At 41.3% G+C, this 20,172-nt stretch overlaps 1 pseudogene across 1 annotated transcript; it reads left to right on the forward strand.

Moving 5' to 3' along the window:
- The first annotated feature begins 8,438 nt into the window (after positions 1-8,438).
- Positions 8,439-19,943, forward strand: LOC307178039 (elongation factor 1-alpha 1-like; annotated as a pseudogene). The gene is made up of 2 exons: positions 8,439-8,462; positions 18,524-19,943. The product of its transcript is annotated as an elongation factor 1-alpha 1-like (transcript).
- The last annotated feature ends 229 nt before the right edge of the window (positions 19,944-20,172 follow it).

Below are 20,172 nucleotides of genomic sequence, written 5' to 3' on the forward strand. Positions count from 1 at the left end.
GTAGCTCCAGTTTATAATTCACTGTTATAAAATCAATTATTTCAATTTTCTGAGAAAATAGTCCTTTCATTAACAACAACAACAAAACTATTCAAGTTTACAATAAGCTAAATTCAATCCATAAATTCTTTTTTAGAACTAAAGTTTAATATATCTTCATATAAAACTAATTATTCTCAAAAAACTTCCATTAAATATTATCTATCACTTTGACCAATTATCTATTCCCAAGTCTTATTTATTTATTTATTTCCCCCAATAGTGTTTATTTATTTACTTATTTTTAACATCTTTATTGGAGTATAATTGCTTTACAATGGTGTATTAGTTTCTGCTGTATCACAAAGTGAATCAGCTCTATGTATCCATACATCCCCATATACCCTCCCTCTTGCATCTCCCTCCCACCCTCCCTATCCCACCCCTCTAGGTGGGCACAAAGCACCAAACTGATCTCCCTGTGCTATGCGGCTGCTTCCCACTAGCTATCTACTTTACATTTGGTAGTGTATATATGTGTATATATGTCCATGCCACTCTCTTACTTCATCCAGCTTACGCTTCCCCCTCCCTGTGTCCTCAAGTCCATTCTCTACGTCTGCGTCTTTATTCCTGTCCTGCCCCTAGGTTCTTCAGAACCATTTTTTTCTTTTCCCTTTCTTTAGATTCCACATATATATGTGTTAGCATAAAGTATTTGTTTTTCTCTTTCTGACTTGCTTCACTCTGTATGACTGACTCTAAGTCCATCCACCTCAATACAAATAACTCAATTTTGTTTTTTTGTTTCTTTTTATGGCTGAGTAATATTCCATTGTATATATGTATATATATGTATATATACATATACATATATATGTATATATTCCATCTTTATCCATTTATCTGTAGATGGACACTTAGGTTGCTTCCATGTCCTAGCTATTGTAAATAGTGCTTCAATGAACATTCTGGTACATGACTCTTTATGAATTATGGTATTCTCAGGGCACATGCCCACTAGTGGGATTGCTTGGTCATATGGTAGCTCTAGTTTTAGCTTTTAGGGAACCTCCATACTGTTCTCCATAGTGGCTGTATCAATTTACATTCCCACCAACAGTGCAAGAGGGTTCCCTTTTCTCCACACCCTCTCCAGCATTTACTGTTTGTAGAGTTTTTGATGATGGCCATTTTGACTGGTGTGAGGTGATACCTCACTGTAGTTTTGATTTGCATTTCTCTAATGATTAGTGATGTTGACCATCCTTTCATGTGTTTGTTGACAATCTGTATATCTTCTTTGGAGAAATGTCTATTTAGATCTTCTGCCCAGTTTTGGATTGAGTTGTTTGTTTTTTTGATATTGAGCTGCATGAGCTGCTTGTATATTTTGGAAATTAATCCTTTGTCAGTTTCTTCATTTGCAAATATTTTCTCCCATTCTGAGGGTTGTCTTTTCATCTTGTTTATGGTTTCCTTTGCTGTGCAAAAGCTTTTAAGTTTCATTAAGACCCATGTGTTTATTTTTATTTCCATTACTCTAGGAGGTGTGTCATAAAGGATCTTCCTGGGTTTCCCTGGTGGTGCAGTGGTTGAGAGTCTGCCTGCCAACGCAGGGGACATGGGTTTATGCCCTGGTCCGGGAAGATCCCACATGCTGCGGAGTGGCTGGGCCCGTGAGCCATGGCTGCTGAGCCTGCACGTCTGGAGCCTATTCTCCACAGCAGGAGAGGCCACAACAGTGAGAGGCCCATGTACAGCCAAAAAAAAAAAAAAAAAAAAAAAAAAAAAAAGGATCTTGTCGTGATTTATGTCATAGAGTGTTCTGCCTTTGTTTTCCTGTAAAAGTTTTATAGTGTCTGGCTTTACATTTAGGTCTTTAATCTGTTTTGAGTTTATTTTTGTGTATGGTGTTAGGAAGTGTTCTAATTTCATTCTTTCACATGTAGCTGTCTGGTTTTCCCAGCACCACTTATTGAAGAGGCTATCTTTACTACATTGTATATTCTTGCCTCCTTTATGAAAGACAAGATTACCATATGTGCGTGGGTTTATCTCTGGGCTTTCTATCTATATTTGATAGAAATATTTTCTATTTAATATTTCTATCTATATATTGATCTATATTTCTGTTTTTGTGCCAGTACCATACTGTCTTGATTACTGTAGCTTTGTAGTGTAGTCTGAAGTCACAGAGCCTGATTCCTCCAGCTCCATTTTCTTTCTCAAGATTGCTTTGGCTATTCGGAGTCTTTTATGTTTCTATACAAATTGTGAAATTTTTTGGTTCTAGTTCTGTGAAAAATGCCAATGGTAGTTTGATAGGGATTGCATTAAATCTGTAGATTGCTTTGGATAGCATAGTAATTTTCACAATGTTGATTCTTCCAATCCAAGAACATGGTATATCTCTCCATCTGTTGGTATCATCTTTAATTTCTTTCATCAGTGTCTCATAGTTTTCTGCATATGGATCTTTTGTTTCCTTAAGTACGTTTATTCCTAGGTATTTTATTCTTTTTGTTGCAGTGGTAAATGGGAGTGTTTCCTTAATATCTTTTTCAGATTTTTCATCATTAGTGTATAGGAGTTCAAGAGATTTCTGTGCATTAATTTTGTACCCTGCTACTTTACCAAATTCATTGATTAGCTGTAGTAGTTTTCTGGCAGTGTCTCTAGGATTCTTTATGTATAGTGTCATGTCATCTGCAAACAGTGACAATTTTACTTCTTCTTTTCCTATTTGGATTCCTCTTATTTATTTTTCTTCTCTGATTCCTGTGGCTAAAACTTCCAAAACTATGTTGAATAATAGTGGTGAGAGTGGGCAACCTTGTCTTGTTCCTGATCTTGGTGGAAATGGTTTCAATTTTTCACCATTGAGAACGATGTTGGCTGTGGGTTTGTCATATATGGCCTTTCTTATGTTGAGGTAAGTTCCCTCTTTGCCTACTTTCTGGAGGGTTTTTATAATAAATGGGTGTTCAATTTTGTTGAAAGCTTTCTCTGCATCTATTGAGATGATCATATGGTTTTTCTCCTTCAATTTGTTAATATGGTGTATCACGTTGATTGATTTGCGTATATTGAAGAATGTTGCATTCCTGGGATAAACCCCACTTGATCATAGTGTATGATCCTTTTAATGTGCTGTTGGATTCTGTTTGCTAGTATTTTGTTGAGGATTTTTTCATCTATGTTCATCAGTGATATTGGTCTGTAGTTTTCTTTGTGACGTCTTTGTCTGGTTTTGGTATCAGGGTGATGGTGGCCTCATAGAATGATTTTGGGAGTGTTCCTCCCTCTGTTATATTTTGGAAGAGTTTGAGAAGGATAGGTGTTAGCTCTTCTCTAAATGTTTGGTAGAATTCACCTGTGAAGCCATCTGGTCCTGGGCTTTTGTTTGTTAGAAGATTTTTAACCGCAGTTTCAATTTCAGTTCTTGTTATTGGTTTGTTTATATTTTCTATTTCTTCCTGGTTCAGTCTCAAAAGGTTGTGCTTTTCTAAGAATTTGTTCATTTCTTCCAGGTTGTCCATTTCATTGGCATAGAGTTGCTTGTAGTAATCTCTCATGTTCCTTTGTATTTCTGCAGTGTCAGTTGTTACTTCCCCTTTTTCATTTCTAATTCTGTTGATTTGAGTGTTTCCCTTTTTTTCTTGATGAGTCTCGCTAATGATTTATCGATTTTGTTTACCTTCTCAAAGAACCAGCTTTTAGTCTTATTGATCTTTGCTATTGTTTCCTTCATTTCTTTTTCATTTATTTCTGATATGATTTTTATGATTTCTTTCCTTCTGCTAACTTTGAGTTTTTTGTTCTTCTTTCTCTAATTGCTTTAGGTGTAATGTTAGGTTGTTTATTTGAGATTTTTCTTGTTTCTTGAGGTAGGATTGTATTGCTATAAACTTCCCTCTTAAAACTGCTTTTGCTGAAACCTGTAAGTTTTGGGTCATCGTGTTTTTGTTGTCCTTTGTTTCTACATATTTTTTTATTTCCTCTGAATTCTTCAGTGATATCTTGGTTATTTAGCAGTGTATTGTTTAGCCTCCATGTATTTGTTATTTTTTACAGTTCTTTTTTCCTGTAATTGATATCTAGTCTTATAGCATTATGGTCAGAAAAGATACTTTATATGATTTCAATTTTCTTAAATTTACCAAGGCTTGATTTGTGACCCAAGATATGATCCACCCTGGAGAATCTTTCATGAGCACTTGAGAAGAAAGTGTATTCTGTTGTTTTTGGATGGAATGTCCTATAAATATCAATTAAGTCAATCTTGTTTAATGTGTCATTTAAAACTTGTGTTTCCTTATTTATTTTCATTTTTGATGATCTATCCATTGGAGAAAGTGGGGTGAAAAGCGCAGTATTATGATTGTGTTACTGTGGATTTCCCCTTTTATGGCTATTAGCATTTGCCTTATATATTGAGGTGCTCCTATATTGGGTACATAAATATTTACAATTGTTATATCTTCTTCTTGGATTGATCCCTTGACCATTATGTAGTGTCATTCTTTGTCTCTTGTAATAGTCTTTATTTTAAAATCTATTTTCTGGTATGAGAATTGCTACTCCAGCTTTCTTTTGATTTCCATTTGCATAGAATAGCTTTTTCCATCCCCTCACTTTCAGTCTGTATGTGTCCCTTGGTCTGACATGGGTCTCTTGTAGGCAGCATATATATGGGTCTTGTTTTTGTATCCATTCTGCCAGTCTATGTCTTTTGGTTGGAGCAGTTAATCCATTTACATTTAAGGTAGTTATCAATATGTATGTTCCTATGACCATTTTCTTAACTGTTTTGGGTTTGTTATTGTAGGCCTTTTCCTTCTCTTGTGTTTCCTGCCTAGAGAAGTTCCTTTAGCATTTGTTGTAAAGCTGGTTTGGTGGTGCTGAATTCTCTTAGCTTTTGCTTGTCTGTAAAGCTTTTAATTTCTCTGTCAAATCTGAATGAGATCCTTGCTGGGTAGAGTAATCTTGGTTGTAGGTTTTCCCCTTTCATCACTTTACATATGTCCTGCCACACCCTTTTGGCTTGCAGAGTTTCTGCTGAAAGATCAGCTGTAAACCATATGGGGATTCCCTTGTATGTGATTTCTTGCTTTTCCCTTGCTGCTTTTAATATTTTTTCTTTGCATTTAATTTTTGATAGTTTGATTAATATGTGTCTTGGTGTGTTTCTCCTTGGATTTATCCTGTATGGGACTTTCTGCACTTCCTAGACTTGATTGACTATTTCCTTTCCCACACTAGGGAAGTTTTCAACTATCATCTCTTCAAATATTTTCTCAGTCCCTTTCTTTTTCTCTTCTTCTTCTGGGACCACTATAATTCTAATGTTGTTGTGTTTAATGTTGTCGCAGATGTCTCTGAGACTGTCCTCAATTCTTTTCATTCTTTTTTCTTTATTCTGCTCTGTGGTAGTTATTTCCACTATTTTATCTTCCAGGTCACTTATCCATTCTTCTGCCTCAGTTATTCTGCTATTGATTCCTTCTAGAGAATTTTTAATTTCATTTATTACATTGTTCGTCATTGTTTGTTTGCTCTTTAGTTATTCTAGCTCCTTTTAAAACATTTCTTGTATTTTTTCCATTCTATTTCCAAGATTTTGGATCATCTGTACTATCATTACTCTGAATTCTTTTTCAGGTAGCTGCCTATTTCCTCTTCATTTGTTTGGTCTGGTGGGTTTTTACCTTTCTTCTTCATCTGCTGTGTATTCCTCTGTCTTCTCATTTTGCTTAATTTACTGTGTTTGGGGTCTCCTTTTCTCAGGCTGCAAGTTCGTAGTTCCCATTTTTTATGTTGTCTGCCCCCAGTGGGTAAGTTTGGTTCAGTGGGTTGTGTAGGCTTCCTCTTGGAGGGGACTGATGCCTGTCTTTTGATGGGTGAGGCTGGATCTTGTCTTTCTGGTGGGCAGCACCACGTCCTGTGGTGTGTTTTGGGGTGTCTGTGAACTTATTATGATTTTAGTCAGCCTCTCTGCTAATGGGTGGGGTTGTACTCCTGCCTTGCTAGTTGTTTGGCATAGGGTGTCGCACTGGAGCTTGCTGGTTGTTGAGTGGAGCTGGGTCTTAGTGTTAAGATGGAGATATCTGGGAGAGCTCTCGCTGATTGATAATATGAGGGGCAAGGAGGTCTCTGGTGGACCAATGTTCTGAAATCGGCTCTCCCACCTCAGAGGCTCAGGCCTGACACCTGGCCGGATCATGAAGACCCTGTCAGCCACACAGCTTAGAAGAAAAGGGAGAAAAGAAAAAAAAACAAAGAAAGAAAAAAATAAAATAATTAAAATTAAAAATTAAAAAATTATTAAAATAAAATATTAAAAAGTAATTAAAGAAAATAAAGAAGGGAGCAACCAAACCAATAAACAAATCCACCAATGATAACAAGTGCTCAAAAGTATACTAAAAAAAAAAACGGACAGATGGCACCCTAGGACAAGTGGTAAAAGCAAACCTATACAGACAAAATCACACAAAGACACAGACACATACACACTGCAAAAAAGAGAGAAGGAAAAAAAAGTGTATATATATATATATATATATATATATATATATATATATATACACATATATAGAAAGGAAGAGAGCAACCAATTCAATAAACAAATCTACCAATGATAATAAACTCTAAATACTAAACTAAGATAAAGATATAAATCAGAAACTAGTCAGTCGTATACAACAAACCCCAAGTCTACAGTTGCTCCCAACGTCCACCTCCTTAATTTGGGGTGATTCATTGTCTATTCATGTATTCCACAGATGCAGGGTACATCAAGTCGATTGTGGAGCTTTAATCCGTGGCTCCTGAGGCTACTGGGAGAAATTTCCCTTTCTCTTCTTTGTTCGCACAGCTCCGGGGGTTCATCTTTGGATTTGGCCCTGCCTCTGCGTGTAGGTCGCCTGATGGCGTCTGTTCTTCACTCAGACGGGACGGGGTTACAGGAGCAGCTGCTTCGGGGACTCTGGCTCACTCAGGCCAGGGGCGGGAGGGGTACGGAGTGCAGGGCGAGCCTGCGGTGGCAGAGGTCGGCGTGACGTTGCAGCAGCCTGAGGCGCACTGTGCGATCTCCCGGGGAAGTTGTCCCTGGATCACGGGACCCTGGCAATGGCGGGCTGCACAGGCTCCCGGGAGGGGAGGTGGGGATAGTGACCTGTGCTTGCACACACGCTTCTTGGTGGCAGCAGCAGCAGCCTTAGCGTCTCATGCCCGTGTCTGGGGTCTGCACTTATAGCCTTGGCTCGTGCCTGTCTCTGGAGCTCGTTTAGGCAGTGCTCTGAATCCCCTCTCCTTGCGAACCAGGAAACAAGGAGGAAAGAAAAAGTATCTTGCCTCTTCGGCAGCTCCAGACTTTTTCCCGGACTCCCTCCTGGCTAGCCGTGGTGCACTAGTTCCCTTCAGGCTGTGTTCATGCCGCCAACCCCAGTGCTCTCCCTGCAATCCAACCGAAGCCCAAGCCTCAGCTCCCAGCCCCGCCCGCCCCGGCGGGTGAGCAGACAAGCCTCTCGGGCTGGTGAGTGCAGGTCGGCACCGATCCTCTCGGTGCGGGAATCCCTCCGCTTTGCCCTCCGCACCCCTGTTGCTGCGTTCTCCTCCGTAGCTCTGAAGCTTCCCCATCCACCACCCGCAGTCTCCGCCCACGAAGGGGCTTCCTAGTGTGTGGAAACCTTTCCTCCTTCACAGCTGACTCCCACTGGTGCAGGTCCCGTCCCTATCTTTTTGTCTCTGTTTATTCTTTTTTCTTTTGCCCTACCCAGGTACATGGGGAGTTTCTTGCCTTTTGGGAGGTCTGAGGTCTTCTGCCAGCGTTCAGTGGGTGTTCTGTAGGAGTTGTTCCACGTGTAGATGTATTTCTGATGTATTTGTAGGGAGGAAGATGATATTCACGTCTTACTCCTCCACCATGTTGAAGGTCCTCTTGATCTTAGATATTTGAGTGAAGATTTAAACTCAAATTTCAGAGGGGAATCAGGGAAGGCTACCGGGAAAGAGAAAAAAACCTGAATTAAATTTTGAGTATGAATGGCAGTTAGCTAAATAAATAAGTGAAGCAAGGACATTCTCTGCAGTGGTAATAGAATATGCAAAGGAATGGAGATGTGATGAAGGCAGCGGGTTCAGTGAAGTACTTCTACTTAATCAAAACCTGTGATACAAATGCAATGGTGGAGAGAGATAAACAGGGAGAAACAGGACAAGAGTCGGGACAAGAAACATCTTTTGTCCCATAGTTAGGGTTTGGAATGTATAATGAAGGCACTGGGGAGGCACTTCGCATCACGCAAGTGAAATGATCAGATCTGTTTCAGAAAGATCACTCAGGAAAGAGTATGGATGTGGATAATGGGTCAGCCTAGATGTCTCACCCCAGAGGAGGACTAGAGGCAAAAAGCCCAGGTAGGAAATGATAAACACAAGCCTAACCCAGGGCAATGGTGGTGGGGATGGAATGGAAGGTATGTATTTGAGAAATATTAATAATACAGTGTTACAAAATGTGCTGGTGAGATAGTAAGATAGGTAAGGCTCCAGAATAACTTGGGTGAATGGGTGGATGGTGATGCCATTCCCTCAAAATAGGGAAAAAAGGAGGTAGATCTGGGAGAGGTGGGAAGCAGAGACAGTAAGCTTAATTGTGGACTTGTTTGAGGTGTCTATGAGACATCTAAGGAGAGACATCGCATGTACTAAAAACATAAGAGTGCATTATTCTTGTCTGTCATGAAACCACAGTTCACACTTAGCATATTTCAATCCTAGTTACCCTCTTCCATAGGCACCTCACACTAAAATAAAACAATGTGTGTTTCTGATGAGGTCTAGATTCCAGGTGTTAGGCACCAAGCATTTTCCATGTGAATATAATTGGAATTTCTTTATAAAAATACGGAAAAAACATAGAGCCCTAACCTGTAATATTTTAATGAAACTAGATGAGGTAAATTTTAACTTAATCAAATCTAGGTGAACTGAGACCTCAAAACATGGAAGTAGGCTAAGATGAAAACAGTAAAGTATTCTTACCCTAGAGGATAGTTAACTTATAGACCTAGGGTTACAAAGGTAAAATACAGGATGCTCAACTAAACAAATTTCAGATAAAAAAAAAAGAATGTTTGTAGTATGTCCCAAATATTGAATGGGACATATTTGTACTAAAGTATTACATGTTGTTTATCTGAAATTTAAATTTTACAGTGTAGGGGCTTCCCCAGTGCCACAGTGGTTAAGAATCTGCCTGCCAATGCAGGGGACACGGGTTCGAGCCCTGGTCTGGGAAGATCCCACATGCCATGGAGCAACTAAGCCTGTGTGCCACAACTACTGAGCCTGCGCTCTAGAGCCTGTGAGCCCCACCTACTGAAGCTCACGCACCTAGAGCCCATGATCTGCAACAAGAGAAGCCACCGCAATGAGAGGCCTGCACACTGCAACAAAGAGTAGCCCCCTCTCACTGCAACTAAAAAGAAAGCCCACGCGCAGCAACGAAGACCCAACGCAGCCATAAATAAATAAATACATTAATTAATTAAAAAAAAATGTAACGGTGTACTCTGTATTTTTATGTGGTAAATTTGACACCCCTAATAGGAGGCATTCATTTTATGCTGAAAATATGAAATCTAGTAGCTGTATTAGTTTCCTATTGGTTCTATAACAAATTACTGTAAATTGAGTGGCTTAAAATAACACAAATTTATTACCTGACAGTTTTGGAGGTCAGAAATCTGAAATGGGTTTCACTGGGCTAAAATTCAGGCATTTTCAGGCCTGCATTCATTCTGGAGGCTCTAGGGGAAAAATCGTTCCCTTGCCATTTCCAGCTTCTAGAAGCTTCCTACTTTCCTTGGCTCTTGGCCTCTCCTTCCATCTTCAAAATCATCAGCATTGTATGTTTCAATCTCCAACTGTTTCTGCCCCCCTCTTTTAAAGATTCTGTGTTTACAGTGAGCCGACCTGGATAATCCAGGATAATCTCCCTATCTCTGATTCTTAATCACATCTGTAAAGTTTCTTACATAAGGTGTATTCACAGGTAAGGTTAAATATTCACAAATTCCAGGGGATTAGGACATGGGCATTTTGGGGGTCATCTTTCTACCTCCCACAGCAGCTTTTCAAAAACATTAGACTCATGGATGTCAAGTCTATAATGGACTAACTTTTTTATCCTGTGTGATATGTCACCTCCAGTTTTCTGCGATTTTTCATCAGTTTTGTCTGCCAGTCTTAGGACAGAATCCTGTAAAGTTGCTGGTTTACTAGCATGGCAGTAACATCTTTCAAATCCTCCTGAGCTGAGTGTGAGGAAATCCAACTATACTAGGGTACAAGGGGCAATGGAGGGGGTGGGCTGGGGGATGAGGCTGAGGGAGAGTACATTATTTTAAAGATGCCCTGAAGCTCCTCCTGGATGCTGCCAAAGCTATGGATATTAGAAGGCAGAGGGATGTGACTGGAAGGAATTCTAAAGTGTATTTCTCTTATTTTTACCTAAACTTTTTTTAAATTAAAAAAGAAAAAAGCATCAAGGAAGATGCAGACAAAGTAACTAACAGGCCGGTGTCTTATTCCATTTGGGCTGCTATAACAAAATGCCACAGACTAGATAGTTGATAGACAACAGAAATTGATTTCTCACAGTTCTGGAGTCTGGAAGTCTGAGATCAGGGTACCAGCAAGACTGGATGTGGATCGTCTGTCCAGTCTCAGACTTCTCGTTGTATCCTCACATTTTTAATTGTTCTTTGTTCCTCCCGAGGAGAAAGCCCTGTTGGTCACGTATAAATATCCTTCAGCTGCATGAGAACAGCCATGTAGCATTTACTTCACAAGGATAACCATGTCCCTTTATAGAAGAGTACAGAACCTTGCTTTCCATTCTCTTTGTAGCCCATCCCTTCCTTCCCCCACGTAGCTCAATATTTGCTTCATGAGATGATTAGACTGAGGTAATACATTCTGAATGTTGAGGCATATTTTGGTCTTCTCTGGACGAGACATGGATTTCTGGCTCTCCTTCATGTTCCTGTTTTGTTCTTTGTACAGTGAAGCTCCAGGGAGCTTTCTCTTTTTTTCCACCAGGATTTCACTGTCCTGAGACATTCAGGGATTGGAAACCCAACACACTAGTGAGCCAGCGAAAGGCGTTGGCCCACAGTCAGACCCAACCCAATGACATAAACTGAGACAATCTCAGTCTGCTGCAAATGTGTTTTTCTGAACACACCCAAATCCCAAAGATTTTCATCTTCTCTTGGCTCTCCAACATCTGCTTTGTCAAATTACAGGCTATTAGCGAGAAGCAAAACCAGTCTAGGTTCCCAGAGTCAATGGGTTTCAGAATTGTCTTTGAACATTTTATTGGTCGAAGATTTTCAAAATCATTTGTTTTGATTGAAGAATCCAGAGAAAGGGAACCAGGTACAATGCTGTCTGAGTTTGGCAAATGCGAGGATCCTTTAGCAGCAAATGACTTAACAGAAATACATGGAATGTTTTGAAATGAACTTGGTGATTTCTTTTCCATTCTTGGCTTTCAGTTTTCTTTTATAAGTAGCTGCATAATTAGCTGGCAGGGAGGAGCAAGGTGGTACTTAAGCATCTATCAACATGGAAAGCAGCACAGCATGGGCAAGTGAGGCAAACCTGGGCTTCAGTCCCAGCTCTGTCACTTACTGACAATATCACCCTAGATAAATGTTTGAACTTTTCACATCTTTAGCTTTCTCAGTTGTGACTTAATAATGCTCTTCTTGGGATGCTAACGTGAGGATCTATGTAAGTTGCTTGGTATACAAGATGTAACTCAATAAGCAGTAGCTAATATTCTTCCTTTTTTAAAAATAAATTTATTTATTTTTGGCTGAGTTGGGTCTTCACTGCTGCGCACGGGCTTTATCTAGTTGCAGCAAGTGGGGCTACTCTTCGCTGAGGTGTGTGGGCTTCTCATTGCGGTGGCTCCTCTTGTTGCGGAGTATGGGCTCTAGGCGCACGGGCTTCAGTAGTTGTGGCACATAGGCTCAGTAGTTGTGGCTCACGGGCTTAGTTGCTCTGCGGCATGTGGGATCTTCCCGGACCAGGGCTCAAACCCATGTCCCCTTCATTGGCAGGCAAATTCTTAACCATTGAGCCACCAGGGAAGCCCTATTCTTCCTTTTTTTGTCCTCAGCACCTGGAACATAGTTGGACTTTAATCAGTTTTGGAGGAAAGGAAGGAAAGAGGACGATGCCTAAAGTCACAAAAGCTTCCCTTCTTCCAAATGCCATTTCCCTTTCCCAAGCAATCATTGAGCTTCTCCCTTGTTCCTCCTTGCTTTGCTCATGCTGATCCTGTTTGCTATTGCCCTCCAGCAACACTTCTTTACCTCTTGATTATAATGAATCAACATTCCTTGAACTTCTATGAAATAATTACTCCGGCATCGCTGAGAAAATAATAATAAATAAGACAAAAATCCTTCCTTCAAAGCACTTACTGGTTACTGTTCAACAAAAGGTATAAGACATAAAACTGTAATATGAAGGAGGGGAAAAGCATGTAATATAAGTCTACTAACGTGCTTTGGGATAAAGACGGGGAAGGGCTTCCTATAGGCAGCAGCATTTGTGCTGGACTTAAGCAGGATTTGGACTTGCAGAAAAGGAGCCAAATGACATCCCAGAAAGGAACCATCAAAAGCCAATGGATGCTGCATAAAAGGTAACACAACTCATCATAATAACTGCAAGGAACCAAGTACCTACCATGCATCAGGTGCTATTCTAAATGCTTTACATGTATGATTTTGTTTAACTATGAAAACAGACTATGAGGATAAATTATGATAGGCCCAAGATACCCGTTTCTGTCTTGATTAAAATTCATATGTACCCAGAGGGCACAGGCTCCAACAGAAGGAACTTAAAGGGAGTTAGAACAGTTGAGCTATTAACACAGTGCTTTCAGAATATAGAGCACTAAGTAACCTTAACTTCCTTTTCATACTAAATATAAGAAAGAAGATGAGACTATTCACCATTCTGGTAGTTTGAATATATAAACACAGGGCCTGAAGGGGTGAAGAAAACTTTCTTATCCTATCTATACTTATCCCGTACCTTGTCATTATAAAATCGTGTGGTTTGTTTATAAGAAGATCCCTGTGGGAATCATCTACTCTAACTACAATAATCCTTAACTTCGAGTCTATGATACTTTTTTTAATTAAGAAATTATATTCATTGTTTGAGAAGATTGCATTTACTTATGAATCCTATCATAATAATTGATTTTCTTATACTTAACCTTATAAAAGGCCATCATATTCTCTTGGAGTTAGAAAAAGTTTGTTTCTTTCCTTGCAAAATTATGTAAGGAAAAATTAAATAGTGATGTTAAAAATTAAATTAAAAATTAAATAGTAGAGTTATCTTTAACAGACAATGCAGATACCTCGGCATTTCACTGACATGTGATTTTGCTACTACCCCATTTGAAAGACAAGGAAGCTGATTCAGAGAAGTTCAGTGTAGAAGCCATAAGAATGCGCCTTGTAGAACTCCAACTAACTCCAGCTTTGTTGTAAAAAAACTGCTTTTGCATTTGCTTCCACCAGAGCCCTGCTTCTCAGTGGCCAGTGGCCAGTTCATCAGGGATACTGGCAGATCCATTCCTGAGAGACACAGGACTCCTCTGACAGCTGACTTTGACTTGAGGATGTCTGATGGCCTTGCTGAGCTCTCCTTGGACTGCCAGTCACTTCCTTCCCTCCTTCTGTCACTAAGGGTCAGGTTTGCACCATGGTCTGACAACTCTTCCAGCCTTCCCCATTCCCCCTGTTTTCTCTCACAGATGTTTCCCTGACACAATCCTTGCTCATTTAATCCTGTGTGGACATCTGTTTCTGGGGATCCTGGACTAACATAACCAGTGACTGACCCAAGGTCACATGGTGATAAAGTGTCAAAGCTAGGTCTTATGCCCAGCTTTTGCACCAGAACAGGGGGCTGAGTGGTAGGAAATATGGCTGGAAGAGTGGTTGCTAAAAATAATAATAAAATTCTGTCTAAATCTCCTTGGTGAAGAGGTTGGTCAAATTACAGTCAATAATTCCCCAAGACCTTATTTTAGAGATAAGGTAGTCAAACACAATTTGGGTTTCTGTCTCAGTGAGTTCCCTTTTAGAAGGTAAATGCCTGCTAGGTTGGTATTTCTTAAGTCTTCTTATACAATTTAGCTAACACTTTAGTTGACACATAGGTGTGGGTAAACCTCTACTATAATTGACAAGAAGACTGACATGCTGGGTTTGGAAGTTGAGTACCCAGAGGGAAAGGATGAGGCTTGCTAGAGGTGGGAAGAACTTCTCAACAAAAGGGGAGATATTCTTTATTTTACAACTGTGCCTCAAGCCAACCTGAGGAGCCTTTGTAATAGCCAAAGCGAATCTTGCAGAAGCCCTAAAGGATTATGAGTGAGAAGTTCTACTATAAACTATTAAGCCCTACTCCTGAAAATTGGCCTAGAGTCTAAAAAATGAGTTCAAGAGCCCAAGTTATAGTTAAATCACAATGCATGTTGATGACCCTGAGACTGACAGGACAGGGACCTTTAGGCAAGCTGTAGGCAGGAATGTGAAGTTTGCCAAGTGGACTCTACTTGCCTTTTTGTGTTCCTTCTAATTGGCAATGATAGACTGACCAATCAGATTGCAGTTCTGCCCTTATTTGCTGTATGACCCTAGGAAATACACTAAACCTTTCAGAATCTCAGATTTTTCCACTACCTGTAGAGTGAGTAATTGTGAGGATTAGAAGAAAAAAAGAAAGGCTCTTGATCTACTTCCACCTACCACTCTTTCCCCATTTCCCTATCTTGCTCTGCTCCCCACACTTGTGTTCCTGCTGTTCATCAAATTGCTCAGCCCCTTGGTGTCTCAAGGCCCTTACACGTCTATGACTTTTAATAGGGAAGACTCTTTGTACTCTATTACAAGTTAATCACTAAGGGGATGTTGCCTAGGAGCTTAAATTATACATAATGGCCCATCTCTGGGAACCCTGCCACCCAGGTAATGAGCATTAAGTTAAAATACCTTTGTTTAGCTCACAGGGAACATCCTGACCAGATCCACCTGTGCATGACTGCAGGCAGACTGAAATTAACACATCCCCTCCGGAGGCTGACGGGAACCAGGAAATGTTTGGCTTTACTCCCTCCCCTTTTAGTATAAAAGAAGCCTGAACTCTAACTCAGGCAAGATGGTTCTTTCGGACGCTAGTCTGCCGTCTTCTTGGTCTGCTGGCTTTCTGAAAAAGCCAATATTCTTTGCCCCAATAACTCTTCTCTTGATTTATTGGCCTGTATGGCAGCGAGCAGTACAAGCTTGGACTTGGTAACAAATATTTTTGTTTGTTTGTGGTACGCGGGCCTCTCACTGTTGTGGCCCCTCCCGTTGCGGAGCACAGGCTCCAGATGCGCAGGCTCAGCGGCCATGGCTCACGGGCCCAGCCGCCCCGCGGCATGTTGGATCTTACCGGACTGGGGCACGAACCTGTGTCCCCTGCATCGGCAGGCTGACTCTCAACCACTGCGCCAGCAGGGAAGCCCTGGTAACATATTTTGAGGAGCCATCCAGGAGTCTTACTGCTCATGGCCAGCCAGCTCCACTTGGGAATTTTTGGGCTAGGCCCTAGCAGCTGCTGGGACCACTTATTCTGAGGACCTGCCCTTCAAAATACCCTGAAGCAACAGCTGCTGCTCCGGTGCTTGGCAGTTGGATCAAGGAATCGACATTTGGGAGACAATGGGCTCCATATGGTAGGGTAAGTCACTCTGGTGTGTACAGCCAGAACTTTATTTCCTCTCCATTTGGGGCTTTATCTGTGGAATAAGTTAGTTTGTTTTGTATTTGAGTGGGTTACCCTGTAGGAGAGAGGAAAGAGTTGTTAAACTTTAGCCGATTTGTGAACTGGTTAGTTTGTTTCTTTGGGTGCTAGCATTTGTGTGTTCCATTTGTGTTTTGTCTTGCATTTGTCTTTAAAAATGGGGAATATTTCAACTATCCTTAAAGAAAGTCCTCTGAGTTGCATTTTGGGTAAGTGATCTGATTAAAGCCGTGAACGCATGAGTGAGAAGATGCTATTTTATTGTAAAAATGTGTGGTCCAGTACCTATCAGGATCTCCACAAGGGGTTTATGCAGGGTTATTTTGGGACCCTGTGCACCATGTACTGCTACCCTTGCTGTGTTAATTACGTTGTTTGCGGTCTCCTGTGTTGTTGGCATATGTAAAACCCTGAGACCAAACTTGGGGGTTTATTTAGGATTTTGGTTGTCCCTTGGGTTTTTTGTTTCATTTTGTTGGGTACTGTTTCTCCATTTACAGCCAAATAAATTTTGTGATCTTTGAAACTTTTACTGATGTCAAATGAAGGAAAGGAATAGGAAAAAAAAAAAAAAGACCTGTCTGTGGGATATTTACAGGGAGAAGAGAAAGGTTCCACTCGATTCCTAAAATCACCAAAAACCTCAGCCCATAATTCAGCCCAGCTGGTAGATGTTAAGGCAGAAAGGCATCCTTTTAATGGTTGGACGTGATCATTTGCTATCTATGGTTTTATGGTGGCTAGTCTGTGAAGAAGAGGGGAAGAATGATGGAATTCTTTATGTATAAGTATTTGTGCTGTTACATCAGGGAAAATAAGAAAAGGGGACGAGAGTGAGGATATGTTGCTTCAAACTTTAACTCCTCCACCTGAACTAGCTGTTCCAGTCACTCTGATAAATCCACCCCTTCCTCCACCTTTCATTCTTACCCGTCCCCAGTCCCGACACTGAGGCTCAGGACTGCCCTTCCTTATAGGGACCACTTAGAAAACCTGTGTTAGTTCCTTGGGCACAGGGTCTTGGTCTGATATCACCGTCTAAGACCTGACAGGCACTCACTTTGGGCCAGGAGTCGCTCCCAGGGCAGGGAAATTTCCCTTATGCCCTTATCTCATAGGGGGCTTAAATGCAAATGACCAGCCAGCTGGGTTTCTCAGACTTGTTTAATTGGAAAGATTGCAACCCTCCTTTACAGGGAGGATCCTCTACACTTGAAGCCTACTTAGCAGAACCCACAGCTGAACCCAATTGGGACCCCAATGAGGGAGGAACACACTTATTAGGGCACTGGCTTTTGGTGCATCTTGGCAGGGCTTTGAAAGGAGAACCAAAGCAATAGAGTTTGAACAAAATTCAAGAAGTTCAGCAAAAAAAGCAAATGAAGACACCTCCAAATTTTTGGAAGAGATTTATCAGGCCTACAGACATTATACTAATGCAGATTCCAGGGCCCCTGAAAACATTAGAATGGTAAATTTGATCTTTTTTGAGCAAAGTGCCTCAGGTATCAGGAGAAGGTTGCAAAGATTAGATGATGCATTTGGAATGAACCCTCTCAATGGGCAGATTTGGTTTTAAAGCGTTGAGCAGGGAGCAATAACAGAAGAAGGAAGATGCAAAATGAAATGAAATGCCACTTTTTTGGCAGTGACATTGGATTCCCAGTGACCTGAAGAGAGGGAAGCCACCATTGAAGAGGAGCAATGCACTTACTGTAAGGAAGAACATTGGAAAACAGATTGCTCTAGTCTAAAACATAAGAAGAAAAACAGTAAAAGATGAGAGCCTCTCATATGGTGGACAGATAGAAACACTCTGAAGGAAGAGGCCCAGGGGCTCCCTTGGACTTGAGGTGCCTATTCCCTACAGGAGCCCTCGGTGAAACTAAGTGAGGAATGAGCTGATGAACCATCTGATAGACCTCACCCTGAAGTTTTTCACTAGAACAGCTTGACATCAGAGTCTCACCAGAACACACTTGAAGCCTACAGGTGATGCTCATGAAAACCCCAGGAAAAGAGACAGAGCTCTTTCCCCCAGAGGTCTAGGAAAGGTAAGACCAGAGTATGTGCTAACTGCACCCCAGGGAAGGCCAAAAACACACGGCCAATAGGAATCCCATTAAAAAAGAATGCTGGGACACCTAATCTAAAACCATATGCTCTGAGGCAAGAGGATCACTTCTCCCACAGATTGATTTGTCTAAATACCAGCCAGTGTATTCAGAAAGGACAGAGAAGGCCAAGAGCTGATTTCACTTAGATCACACCTTGCCAGGCTGGGAATGTAGTGCACAGTTGGTTTGATCCCTGAGGTGATCTGGGACACTGTGCTGCAGCACATTCGTAATAGTACCCACTATGGGAGAGATGCCACCTTACAAGGGACTCAAACATATCATGGGGCCTAACCTACAAAAGACTCTCCAGTGAGTCACTCAGAATTGCATGATTTGTGCTAAAAATAATGCAAAGGCTGCTGTTGAACCTCCCCAGATGGGGATCCAATACAGAGAAACTTGCACCACTGAGGATTGGATGCAAATGTCTTGAGCTGTAGGAAATTTCAGATACCTGTTAATGATTGTGGACGCTTTTTTCAGGATGTGTGGAAGCATATCCACCTGGGCAGAAAGTCTCTGAATAGTATGCCTGGGTCTCGGACAAACTGAAAGCTGAACATGAGTATGGTTCTACCATTGACATCTCCCTGTGGAAATTGGAGACCAGCAAGTCCTATGTGACCATCATCGATAACCCAGGACACAGAGACTTGATCAAAAACATGATTATAGGCACATCTCAGGCTGACTGTGCTGTCCTGATTGTTGCTACTGGTGTTGATGAGTTTGAAGTAGGTATCTCCAAGAATGGGCAAATCCATGAGCGTGCCCTTCTGGCTAACACTCTGGGTGTGAAACAACTAATTGATGAGGTTAACAACAAAATGGGTTCCACTGAGCCACTCTGCAGCCAGAAGAGATATCAGGGAATTGTTAAGGAAGTCAGCACCTACATTGAGAAAATTGGTTACACCCCTGACACAGCATTTGTGCCAATTTCTGGCTGGAATGGTGACGACATGCTGGAGCCAAGTGCTAACATGCCATGGTTCAAGGGATGGAAAGCCTTCCATAAAGATGACAATGCCCGTGGAATTATGCTGCTCGAAGTTCTGGATTGCATCTTGCCACCAACTCGTCCAACTGACCAGCCCTTGCATCTGCCCCTCCAGGGTGTCTACATAATTGGTGGTATTGGTACTATCCCTGTGGGTCTAGTGGAGTCTGGTGTTCTCAAAACCTTGCATGATGGTAACCTTTGTACCAGTCAACTTTACAACTGAAGTAAAGTCTGTTGAAATGCACCATGAAGCTTTGAGTAAAGCCCTTCCTGGGGACAATGTGGGCTTCAGTGTCAAGAAGGTGCCTGTCAAAGATGTTCATCACAGCAACATGGCTGGTGACAGCAAAAATGACCCATTATTGGAAGCAGCTGGCTTCACAGCTCAGGTGACTATCTTGAACCATCCAGGTCACGTCGGTGCTGGATATGTCCCTGTGCTGGATTGTCACACAACTCACATTGCTTGCAGGTTTGCTGAGCTGAAGGAGAAGATTGATCGTCATCTTGGGATAAAGCTGAAAGATGACCCCAAATTCTAGAAATCTGGTGATGCTGCCATCGTTAATATGGTTCCTGGCAAACCCACGTGTGTTGAGAGCTTCTCAGACTATCCTCCTCTGGGCCGCTTTGCTGTTCGTGACATGAGACAGACGGTTGCTGTGGGTGTCTTCAAAGCAGTGGACAAGAAGGCAGCTGGAGCTGGCAGGGTCACCAAGTCTGCCCAGAAAGCTCAGAAGGCTAAATGAATATTATCCCCAATACCTGCCACTCCAGTCTTAATCAGTTGTGGAGTAACGGTCTCAGAACTGTTTGTCTCAATTGGTCATTTAAGTTTAATAGTAAGACTGGTTAATGATAACAATGCATCGTAAAGCCTTCAGAAGGAAAGGAGAATGTTTTGTGGACACTTTGTGTTGTGTGTGCCCGTTTTAAGTTTTTAACACCAGTACCTTTTAATTGGTTAAAGCCCGTCTTAAGGAAATTATCCCCTGATTTGGATTAAGGCATTGGAATCACATTCATCCTGGAGACCACAATCAACAGAAAAACTGAGAAAATGAATACTAATTTAACTTGGGATAAGGCCTTGTCAGTTGTCCTGTTACAGATCCATGGCTCCCAGAGCAGGCTTAAATTAAGCCTGAGCCCCTTTGAAATATTGTATGATAG

The sequence above is a fragment of the Stenella coeruleoalba genome (assembly GCF_951394435.1).
Source record: "Stenella coeruleoalba genome assembly, chromosome: 1".
Lineage (NCBI taxonomy): Eukaryota > Metazoa > Chordata > Mammalia > Artiodactyla > Delphinidae > Stenella > Stenella coeruleoalba.